Source organism: Camelus ferus, chromosome 31, assembly GCF_009834535.1.
Source record: "Camelus ferus isolate YT-003-E chromosome 31, BCGSAC_Cfer_1.0, whole genome shotgun sequence".
NCBI classification, from domain to species: Eukaryota; Metazoa; Chordata; class Mammalia; order Artiodactyla; family Camelidae; genus Camelus; species Camelus ferus.
The window spans coordinates 20,009,100-20,021,876 of NC_045726.1; positions in this window are offsets into that span (position 1 = coordinate 20,009,100).

Sequence of the window (12,777 nt, forward strand, 5' to 3'; positions counted from 1 at the left end):
GTCTGATGTCTTGGGTTACCTGTTTTTCTCAGATGTCATCTTCCTTTCATGCTGGTCTGATAGTTTCTCCTTAAGTTTGACCACTGTTTTAAAGTGATTTTAAGGTCAGTAGTCCTCCCTACAAGATCAGCCCAGTACAAAGGCCCTTTGTAATTTGGAGTATTTTTTCAAGAGCCAATTCCCTTCAGTCATTGTGCATGAGCTATTGAAAAATACCTGACAAAGGCCCTTCCATCTTGGTTGCAGATAGTCTAACTTGTGGCTTTTTCAGTATGCATATTCTCCTGTTTGCATGTCATGGGGCATTGGATCTTCATTCAAAGTTAGATTTATGAGGTAAGCTTCAGAAATAACTTACAGCATCCTTTTAATAATTCAATTAAATCTACAATAATATAATAAAACAACAAAGAACTACCTGAGAATGAGTCTTAGGCCAAAAATAGAGACCTCCATTAACAAAACTAGAATTTAATATTCACTGAGTCATAGTCTTTTTCTCTAACCTTACCCTCCTTTTTTAACCAAATATAGCCAATTAAAGATTAATTTGTCTGCCTATTAAGTCTGATTATTTGATTATAAAGGTTTTGTTTTTTGTTTTGTTTGTTTGTTTTCTTAGTTTTTTAACTGGCTATGCTGCATCATTTTGTAAGGAGTCTCAAGCTTAATTTTAATAAGGCCTCCAAAGGCTAGGAAAGCCAGATGAAGGCCTTGTCACCAGTTTTGCCTTATAGATTAGGTGAATTCTTTTCTTTTCCAAGTCCCCCAGACACCTTGATTTTCCTATGCTTGTTAGGAGGTAATTTTCCTAATTTATCTTTTACAGCCACTAGGAGCCTAATATTTTTATATCTCTGGAGGGATAAGACAGAGAGAAAAGGTAACTGTTCCAATTCTGCTTTCATAGTTAAAATTTACCAGATGACTGTGAGTCATAATTAGCTTAAAGAGGAGGGTTTCTTATATCTGGAAAATACAGACTAAAAGCCAGTAATATTTCAGACAGGAACCATAAAATTTATATCCATTATTCAACAAAACACTCAGTCCCATGTAACTAAACCATTTTACGAAGTCATAGATTTTCCATTAGTATTCTTTAAATTCCTATGCAGTGCAACATCATGGTCTAAAATTTTTCAGAAATCTGAATTTTTCTAAGAAGTCTTTCCTATAAACCTCCTTGAAGAGGAGTTATTTTACAAAGGCATCAGAGAAAACCATAACTATCTCTAGAATGTTAAAATAAACAGAAGGCAGAGTTTGAAACCTTACTACAATGCAAGTGAAAAGTAGCAGGTACTGCTGTGACATACATTTTGAGATAATAACAAAAATTATGATTGATAGCAGTCTTCCAGGATCTATCAGATTTTTTAAGTTCCATTTAATATTCTAGTATATCTATATTAATAATATTTTCCTAATATATACCAAGAAGATTACTTATTTGACACTAATTCTCATGATATTTAACATTCCAAATGAACCCTATTAATTTAATATCTCTTTGAGGGAATGTTTCAGGACCATTGAAGCGTCCCAAAATTACCCAGAAGTTAAAGAAATCCAATTAAAATTTTATTCAGGAAGTTGTTCAAACAATATCAAATAGGTATCAAAAACACATTGTCAGATATAGTAATAGGTCTCTTTGAAGCAGTATTTATTCCCTTATCCAAAGACATAGTAAAACATTACAAAGGCAAATATGGAAAGTTACAACAGATTCACAATTTAAGCTAAAGAGACTTTATTTTCTGTTATCAAATACAGGTTAATTTTTTTTAAAGTGTCCTCTAATGAGAGAGAAAAATTAAATTCAAATTTTGCATCAGCTTACATATGACAACCAGATCCATTGTCCTATTTAAATTAAATCTAAACTTAACCAAACCTGATCATGTACAAAAATCTTTCCTTAGTTTTCCTTTTCCAGAAATTTTTCATCAGTTTTTGTGTCCATATTATTTTTCCATTTAAATATATTTTTAATCCAGAAACAGCCAGTTATAGGGCAAACCTACTTTCATTTTCCCTTAAGAAAATGCAGTTGCATTTCTAAATCTCTCCTTACTGAATCACACATCCTATTTTCCTACCGTGTACTAATATTTATCATTTAGTTTTCCCAGTAGTTGTAATTAAAAGTTTTAGAGTCCTCAATTCTTGAAAATCTCAATTTCTAACTAAAACTAAGAAGAAAGGAATCATAAATTGTTTTTTTGGGGGGGGTTAGTATTCTGAAGATTTGCAAACAAATAATAATAATTTCTAAGAAAAGCCAGTGTAATCTTATAGAATATATACGATTTTTGCACCAAAGCTATTTATTAATAGTTCTAGATAGCTTTAATTTCTCTGAAAAAGGAAAGCAATATTTAGTATTTAATATTTTGTTATCATATTATATTTTCACATAATCTAGCTATGCAATAAACATCCATTATTTAACTTAATCTAGCAAAACTCTAAAATATTAATTTATCAAATATCTGGAGAAATTACCTTAAGTAGACTTTTCTAAATTATATTACACCTAAAGAATTCATCCAAAAGCTCTTATCTCATTTACATTAAATTTAATTAAAAAAATTACAATATACCAAATCATTCTCCATGCTGACAATTTTGCAACAGTTATAAGAAGATTTTCTTTGACATCTATTAGAAAACATTAGTTTTATACTTAGTGTTGATAACCATAAAGACATGTTTCTATTAATTAAATCAGCAAACATTAATATCAAATATTAATTTAATGCTGAATATTTTCCAGTTCCTGTAAGCCTACTATTAATTCTGGTGAGTTTCTTTTAATATTTCTTAGAATTTATATAAGCACTTAATTTCCTTTTGGTTATATAATTAAAGCATATTTACCAATTAATTTTGATAATACCATCCAGAGATAAAGACATATGAAATACACACATAGACATATTCTCAGACACTATGGAAGAACTCATAATTTTATTCTCTAAATCTGGTCATGAATCAGGTATTACAATATAAAACTCACTAGCTTTAACAGTTGGAACAAGCTAAATTAAAAGCGCTTCATTCCCCACAACTTTTTTTATCATAAAATTGCAGGTATTAGATGTGATCTATGTAATATAAATGTTCCTGAGAGACTGATCTTAAGCCACAGGGAGAGAAAAGCAAGTTCTCCTGGAAGGATGTTTTCACTCAGGGACAGAATTCTAAACCTTTTCTAGACCTGCTTAGTGTGTCGGAGAAGTAAGTGGGACTTTCAGCATAGCCCTGAGACATTTTAGTCCACATAACTTAACTCTTATTCCAAGTAAAGGCAAAATATTATTAATCAACTGGATGTAAAGAATATTAATTAATAATAATAATAATAATGATGATGATAATGATAATAATGATGATGATGATAATAACAAGAATAATTGTAATACTAGTAATAATAATAATTATAATTATAAATAAAAATTATTAATAATAATAAATGATGCTACAGAGTTCTACCACTGAAATGAAGTCACGGTTTTTAGGAATATGGATAGTAAAGTATGGGAGTTTGGCACTAAAGTGTGACAAGTAATACTTTAATAGGTGATGCAGAACGTATTCTTCCAATGTTGGGAAAATCAAGTGCCCATAATTCTTTAGGTACTAAGCCTAGCAATTTGTCCTGTTCAGTGTCATCATCATCATGAGTCACAAATATTATATAAGGAAGTCAATCTGATTAATCCTTCAGAACTAGAAACTTTTCTCCCTTAAGATTAAAGAAAATGTGGACTTCATAAATTTCCAATAGTTCTCTACCTATCAGGTGAACAAGAGCATTTACAACAAGAAAAAGAAACAACAGCAGCAGCAACAACAACAACAACAACAACAACCCCTTCCTTTATATTGTCCTAAGTAGAACTCTAAATGTAACTCTGAATACAATACAACCTGTACTGAGATATTACTCCAAGGGACAGAGCTTTTAAATTTGGTAGGGTTTAAATCTGAAAATTTGGTTCCTGTATCTATCAGTGCTTTAATTGTCTCTCCTTATATAATCATTTCTACTTCTTCTATTTGGTTAGAAAGGGTAATGGGAAAGACCCCCACTGTTACTCTGGAGCCACCCTATTCCTGTTTAACTCATAATTCTGGTCTAAAATCCAGTTTTCCTTCTAGGCTTCTCCTACTTAACTAACAATATATTTTTCTGATGCCTTGACTTTCTACAGTCAAAGTAAATATTGGTTTTCTCTATTTGGTTGTGGATAGAATAGGGGTCAGTTAAACTTCATCTGGCATTGATTACTTAATCGGCACAACTGGAGGTTTATGACTTTTGGTGGTATCTCCTTTCTTTTTTTAATAGTTGTAATAGATGTTCCATGAGTGTAACATGGGGGTTTGTATGTAATGTGGACCAACCTAGATTATGTCTTTTGACTAGAGTGGTCAATTTCTCATCTAAGTCTTCTAAAATGACACAGTTAATTAAAGTATCATTTAGGTGATTAGAGAATGATTCAAGTGTCCAGCCAGGAAATGCTTTAAATGCTTTTTCCCTTACCTTTTATAATATTTCAGAGTTTGTCCATTTGGTCTTTCCACTGCTGAATAATTTTCTTGTCTACAGATATTTTTGGAAAATGTCTGGGGTCAATTTGAATAACATTTGAGCTAATTCCTGGTATTCAGTATGAGCCCATACACTATGAAATTCAAAGTCCATTAAAGGTCATTTATGACCTGCTTTCACTGTCCATTCCCTTGGTTTGCTTCTGGAAACTAACTTATATAGATCTTAAAACTCAAGCTCATGGATTTGGATAGTTAACTCAAATTTTCCTTAGCAAATCCCAAAGGGCCCTGACTTGGAGTGGGAAATTACTTAGCCAAGTCTCTATGTTCTGCTTGGGTCCAGGGTGTGTACATAAACTCTGAGGACATTTCACCTCTCCTGTAGTAGGTTTCTTCTTGAAGACAGCTATGATCACCTCTGATTTTTTAAATCATCCCTTACCATAGCAGAGGGAACAGCACGAGTTGGAAGGGACAGAGAGAGAAAGGGACAGAGAGAGAAAGAGATAGAGTCTGGGCCAGGCAAGTCAGACAGAAGAGGATACTTGGGAGGAGCAGGAGAGATAATGTCAGTGCCAGTGGCTTCTTTTTTAGTTCTGATATACTTTCAAGCAATTTACTGTTGGTTTTCTGCAAAGAAGTTATTTTATCATTTCCTCTTTTAGGAACTACTAAATACCAATCAAGTAAGCATTCCATTCAGTCTGTTTTATTTACAGCTATCCTTTTCTAACTGTGCATGTAAAAAAGCCAATCTTGGAATATCCAAAGGAACCCAAACTGGGCTGTTCTAGATTGAAATCTCCTTCAGTATAATTTGATCAAGTAAGTAGGTACTGTCAAGTATGATCTCCACAAGGGAATTGGGCTAATGTGTTAGTAGGAGATTGTGTTTTCTGATGTCCCCTACTTCTCTGAAATACTCTCTTTCTCATTTTAATGTTGAATTTGTCACGACAAAATTTTACTTTTATGCCGACAAATTCTACTGAGACAGCCAAATTGATGAAAAGCATCAACATATTCTCTTCCCTAACCCCTCAGTCTTGACATTGGTATCCCTCAACCAGGCCGCACCTAGTAAGTCTCCAGCAAGTATTTCCATAGTATCTTCCAATTAGTCCCCAAGAGTATTTCTCTGGTATCACTCAGAAAGTACCCATTCAAAACCTCTCCACTGGGTATGTAACTCCCTGATATATTTCAACCAGATCCACCTAGGATGCCTCCATCAGGTGTGTATTTCCTTGGTGTATTTCAACCAACCCCACCAAGCAGGCCTCAACTGGGTGGGTATTTTCCCAATATCTTTCAATCAGGCCCCTCCTGGCATATTTCCACTCAGTATTTCCCCTCAGTGTCTCTCAACTGGAGGGCCAGGTGCTTGGATACACTGCCAAATAAAATTCAGGGTCATCAACCAACATGGAAAATCCACAAACTAGGAGAGATTCACACAAACTCATCTGGACTCTCCAAGGAGGAGGATGGGCACAAGGGCCCTCTGCTAGTACAGAGGTTCTGCTTCCTCATAGAGTTCAGGTGAGAAGATGTCCACTCCAGGTCCCTCTGTGTGTTCATCAAAACTGTCAACTGAAATAAAATCACACAATGTGAGAGTTGTGGGTAAGTTTTATTAGGGGCAAAATGGGGACTATATTCCAGGAGACAGGATCCCAGAAATCTCTGAGATACTGTTCCAAAGTGTCAGCAGGAAACTCAGTATCATATATGACTTTAGTTAAGAAGGGAGGGGTAAGTGCTGTCAAGCACATGTTTATGCAGAGGCCTGCTGCTAGTCAGGAGGAGCTTTTGTCACCATTAATGATTTTAGTGCTTTTCTAGATATGAGGAGATACAAGAATTGGATCATAAAAACTTCTCCCAAAAATATCTATCTATCTGAAGTCTTGTTCAGCCAGTTTTTCCTGAGCACAGAGTGCCTGATTCCTGAACTCCTTCCTGAACTCTGTTCAGGGAATGTTGGAGGTCAGCTGCCTCAGTCACTCTAAACAGAGTTAGATGGAAAGTGCCAACATGATCCAATTGTCATACAGGCTGATGGACATTCCCAGATTTTTAGTTAGCACCGACAAGTTCGATATATTTACAGGGGCTTCCCCGAAAACAATAAAGAAATCAGTAGCGGTTATTGAGACAGGGATAAATGAAATGGATGTTCATGTAATTAAAACATTAAAATATCTGTACAGCATTACATATAATTGGATGGGCCAGAAGGACCTACTTATATTAAAGGGCCCCAAACATGTCTGGTCCCTTTATCACAGTTTATAATAAGTATATATAGAGAGCAAAAGCATCAACTCATCTCTTACCTAACGACCCAGTATGTATATATACACGCAGTTTATACGCACATATATAAATTTTGGGAGAAAATTATGCTAAGATATCTGACGTATAATTATTTGGAGCAATAATTAGTCCCATGAATCAAGTTGAATGTCTGACAACTGGGACGAGTCCCTTAGCTCAACCCCTCACTTGAGACCACAGAGCTTTTGATACAAAATAGATAAAATGATTGGGGGATAAAACGTAAGGAAATTATCTAAGACTCCTCATAAGACCAAGACTTGATGATAGTGTCCTAACAGAAAGTAAAGTTAAAACATTAAAATTTGGGTGGATTTAAGGAAAATGTTAACTTTAAAAAATGATATATTTAGCTCTGGAATAAACGCAATCTTTGATGAAGGGAGAAAGAATATACAATGGAGGAAAGACAGCCTCTTTAGGCTGGGAAATTTGGCCACCACACGCAAACTAAAGAAATCAGAACACTCCTGCATGTCATACAAATAATTAACTCAAAATGACTTAAATATTTAAACACAAAATCTCCTCCAGAAGAAAACATAGGCAAAAGAGTGTTTCCAAATGTCAGTCTTTCAAGTCAATACAAATTAAAGTAAAAATTAACAAATGGGATTAAATTAAGCTTATATACTTTGCATAGCAAAGGAAACTTTAAACAATCTGAAAAGATTACCAATAAAGGGGAGAAAATATTTGCAAATGGTGTGGTGGGCAGGGCTTAATTTCCAGAATATACAAACAGCTCATACAACCCAATAACAAAATAACAAAAACCCAATCAAAGATGAAAATTTTAGGAGACCTACACAAACATTTCCCCAATAAAGATAACCAAACAAAGGCAGAATAAAAATGCTCAGTGTCACTATTAGAGAATTGCAAATCAAAACTAGAATGAAGTATCACCTCCCAGCAGTCAGAATGGCCATCATTAAAGAGTCCACAAATGATAAATTCCGGAGATACTGTGGAGAAAATGTCATCCTCCTACACATATAGCATAGTGCAGCCATTAGGGAAACCACTATGGAGAGTTCTTTAAAACGGAAAACAGATTTATGATATTATCAAGGAATAATCCTGGTCGTATATCTGAAGGAAACTCTAATTTGAAAAGACACATGCACCCTAATGTCTATTGTATCACTATTTACAAGAGCCAATACATGGAAGCAACCAAAATATCTATTGACAGGTGATTAGATAAAGATGTTGTATATAACAACATGGATGAACCTGGAGATTGTCACCCAGACTAAGCCAGAAAGAGAAAGAAAACTTACTACAAAAGGAAAAGAAAATATACCACTCAAAAAAAAAAAAAAAAAAGAGATTGATAAATAAACTTACAGAACAGAAATAGACTAACATAGAAAACAAACATGTGGTTATTGTTTTCAGGGAGTGGAGGGATAAATTGGGAGTTTGATATTTACAGGTATTAAATTTTGCATATAAAATTGATAAACTGCAAGGCCCCACTGTATAGCACTGTATAGGAACTATATTCAGTATGTTGAAATAGCCTATAATAAATAACAATATGAAAAGGAATATATATGATATATCACATATACATGAATGTAGAATTGAATCACTCCTATGCAAAAATTAATACAAGTTGCTAACAGAATTTTAGCAACTTCAAAACATTGGTATATTTAAATGGGCTTTACATAAGATGGCTTTCTATAAAGCATCTCTTTTGCTTGTTTATATTTTGGGAGAGACCCGTTTCACTGGATCATTCCTTCCCTGCTGCTTATTATATAACACAGCATATAAATCTACCCTTTAGTGAATATTAATTACACATAGTAGAGGAAATCAATAGGTTTACCTGAGCCCATAAAGTAAAACTGAGGCTGTACTCAGGGACTGATAAAAGTGAAAATAAAATTTTGCTATGGGCACTCAGAAATCAAACAAAAGAAGCAAAAAAAAACTGTTCAACTCCTTGTGCAAACTTATGACGATATGACAAACTGAACTCTAAAATTCTAGACCATTGAACCCTTTAATTTCAGTTTACTTGGAAATCTCCTCACTAATATAAAAAAGCAAATAAATGTACAATTAGGCAGTTCAATCTTTAAATATCTTTTAGGTGGGAAACCAGTTCTTTGGAGAATTAAAATTAACTGTCTTTGTCTTTAAAGCTTCACAGATCAGAAATGTAAATAGAGTTCACAGTGTCCAGGGACTGAATTTAGTTAACTCAATCTAATAAAACCTGAAAACAAGTATAAAAAAAAAGGGGGGTGTCTTTTTAAATCTCAAACTGCAGAGAAAACTCCCTCACCCAAAATCTAATGAATAGTCTCCCTAAGGGATTATTAAGGACAAATGTAAATGTTAAACATCTTTTCCATGAATAGTAAAGCCTCAGTCAACTAAGTAAAAAATAAATAGATAAATAAATAAGTAAATAAATAAATAAATATAATTAAATTATTTCAACTGTTATTTACAAACTAGTAAGTTTAAATTTTAATATCTGATTCATAAATAAGCTTTTAAAGTGAAGCTATGGGATCTGTGGTTTTGACTGTGTATATGCCTGTGTATATGCCTCACATTTGAGATGTCTCTGCTTTCAAGAATTATTATCAATATTAAGTTTACAATAGAGTTTGGTTAAAATGACTTGAAAGTAAGCAATTTCTAATTAATTCTAAATATGAAAGAAATTCCAGAATGATTTTCAGGTTCACACAAAATAGGAAATATTCAATATTAAATTTATATCTGACATTAAAGCCAACCTGAGATCACTGGTTTAATAATTATAGACATGATTTGCTATTTGGCTTGCTTTATTGAATGTCAATAAACTTATGTTATTTCTGTTGCACAGTTCTTCGGAGAAAAATCCACTCGGTATTGTTATCATAAGTAATACAATAAAGATAAATGATTTAATAATTTTCAGGTGAACTCTCTAAGGAATAATTATGTTTTGGATATGTCTATCTAAAACAATTTGTCTAGATTTTTGGTAACTAGAGCTGAATTATGAGAATTAATTGAATATCCAGGTCATTTCAAATAAGATAAAATATTGAAATAATTGCTGATTTGGTCTAATTTTATGTGCGTTTGCACCCTTACAAGGGAAAAAACTAAAGATATTTGTGTTTACTTTACACGTCTTGTACCACAAAGAGGAAATAAGTTATGGTAAGAAGTCATGGAACATTCCAATTGGTAAAAGCTGGTGCAAAAAACAGTTCATGATTTCTTGCTGTTTTTCAATTTTTTTGTTAGTGATTAAGATTCCTAAGTGCTAAAATTTTAATACGTAATTAAAGCTACTCAGGATAATAAAGGAAGCATTTCAGGAAAGTAGGATGTGTGTTTTCAGCAAAATAAGGTATGAGGAATGAAAATACATTTTGTTAAGGGGAAAGAATAACTGTGCCCTAGAAATAGATGCTCCTGGATGGAAAAAATAAAGGGCACATTAACATAAATACAGAAAATTATGAAAGGTTCATGAAAATGGAACCCCCTGAAAAGAAGGCTTGAATTTCATCAGAAAGGGATTAGATTAAATTTAGCTAGACAAGTGGATTTTGCCTTTAAAAACTGGCTGATACCAAACTGGATTTGATTTTTCTCCCTTGGAGAGAGAAAAATAATTTTTCTTGAAATACCTTATTTGGTAGAAGATTATGAGAGTTGTCTAGCTTTGTGTGACCTGTCTTTGTTTTTAAATATTTTGTGACTTTGGTTAAATGCCTATGTATTCTTTCTCAATGGCCTATGATACAATTTGACAAAGTGGTGACAAACATCCCAAACAGAAAATTCTAACTGAAGTTCTATTCATTTTCGAGCTAAATCTCGAATGCTTCAAAGAAATCCTGTACCATCACAGAGTGAAAATGCCAACTAATTAGTCTTATTTGGCATGTTTAAATTCCTTGAGAAACAATGCCAAGTAATTGAAGGTAAATCCCTTTAGATTACATTGTGTGGGTAAATTCCATTAGTAGCAATATTCTAAAATTAATATTGGATTCCTAAACTTCTGTTATGTGCTTTCATGTTATGTCATATTCTAGCTGTTATCTTAAAATGGTGTATGCCATGGAAATACCCAAATTTCTTATCAATTGCATTAGAATCAGATCTGTAATCTATCATTTTAAATATTCTATTGTTTATGGACAATCATTTTACTACAATACATTTATACATATGCAGCTCTTCAAGAAGATATGTACTATTGTTTGTTATTAGATTCTTACTCATGGCAGAAAGAATTCAGAGGTGAGACACAGATGTCAAGAAAGTAAAGTGAGGATTTATCAATGGATAGATACTACACCCTCAAGGCAAGAGCAGACAGGCTTAGGTGAAAAGTGTCCCTGAGTTTCTTAGGAACTTGGTTACATATGTTGTAAAATAAAATGAATGAATGGAATATTCATTGTGGAGGGAAGGACTTGGGGTCATAGTCCCTATTTCCATTCCCAGCTCCAACTTCCTGAGGGGTGGGTAGATTTTTGGCCTTATTTAGTCTGGATCAGATATGTCACAACATCTGTGCATGATGGGTACTTCTCATCTGCAAGACTAACTTACTGCAATGAGGGCATAATAAACAAAAAATTTATACTGGGACACTGGAGAATCCTGCCTTTTCCCACAATTCTTTGCCTGCTTCTGAGACACTTATCACTCCAAAAATATGTGATTTCTTATCAGTCCAGAGGTTTTCTGCTTTTCTATGTCTGCCCAAGGACTCCTTCATTTGGTTTCCTGGCTTTAGACCAAACCCAGCATTTCCCCCCTATTCCTGGCTCATTTGGGTTGTGTCCTCTTTCTCTGTTCATGTTTGGCTACCTGCTTGCTCCACAATACAAAGAAATTTTGGATAAAATGTGTTCTGATATCTGTCTATTTTACAGATTGTTGCCTCTCACATTACCTAATGTGTAAATGAGACAGCTGATTGTACATAAAAAATTGCACATATTATACATATTACAGTTATAGTAGAGCAACTCTAAGTATGGGAAGAAGCAATAAGGGAAAACATTTCCTGGATCATAATAGACTAGTGATACAGGCCATAGAGTATTTTAGATAATCAACAGGGCCTGATCCAAAAATTAACACATTGAGTGGCCTAAAAATAGAATCCTCACCTGGTCTAGGAATGATACACCCTTTCAGACAAAAATTGGTCCTGAAATGCCTTCCATTCATTGGTCAAATTTGTGATCAAGAGGAAGGATTGTAGATAGAGAAAGTCACTTATCATATCAGTAAATGAAAGATGCTGTGGCCACCCACAGGTTGGCACTCTAAGGAAATTCAGGATAATAAAAGCAGGACACTGTCTCTAGATAGTGAACATACATATCAAAGGAATGATTTCAATGAGCCCATGGTCTTGTATTTTTCCATTTAGAGAGAAACACTAAATTCATTAACTTGAATTGGTTGATTTTATTTGTTAACAGTAATCATTGATATTCCAACTACCTGATTTTTCTTTGTTTGTTTTATGGCACAACTCTATATATCCTGGCTCCTCCTTTACCTTTCAGAACAGTCTCTAAGAGTTAACTATCTAAGAGCTTTACAGACTCCATATGTCCCCTGAATAAAATATAATTCTCAGCTTTTCAGTTGTACATATTTTTCAGTGGACAGAAGTCAGCCTACCTGTCTGAGTCCCCCAGTAGGAAGATCAGGACACTGGAAGACCTTTGGGGATTGAACAGGAAAAGAGGAGCACTTCAAGCTGTTTGAACAAAAAGTAGGCTACCCCGACCTCATGTCTTAACAGGCTAAAATGAACAGCAAATTTTGAGTTTTCTGAGTTAACGGGAGGTTTTTCCCTGGTGACGG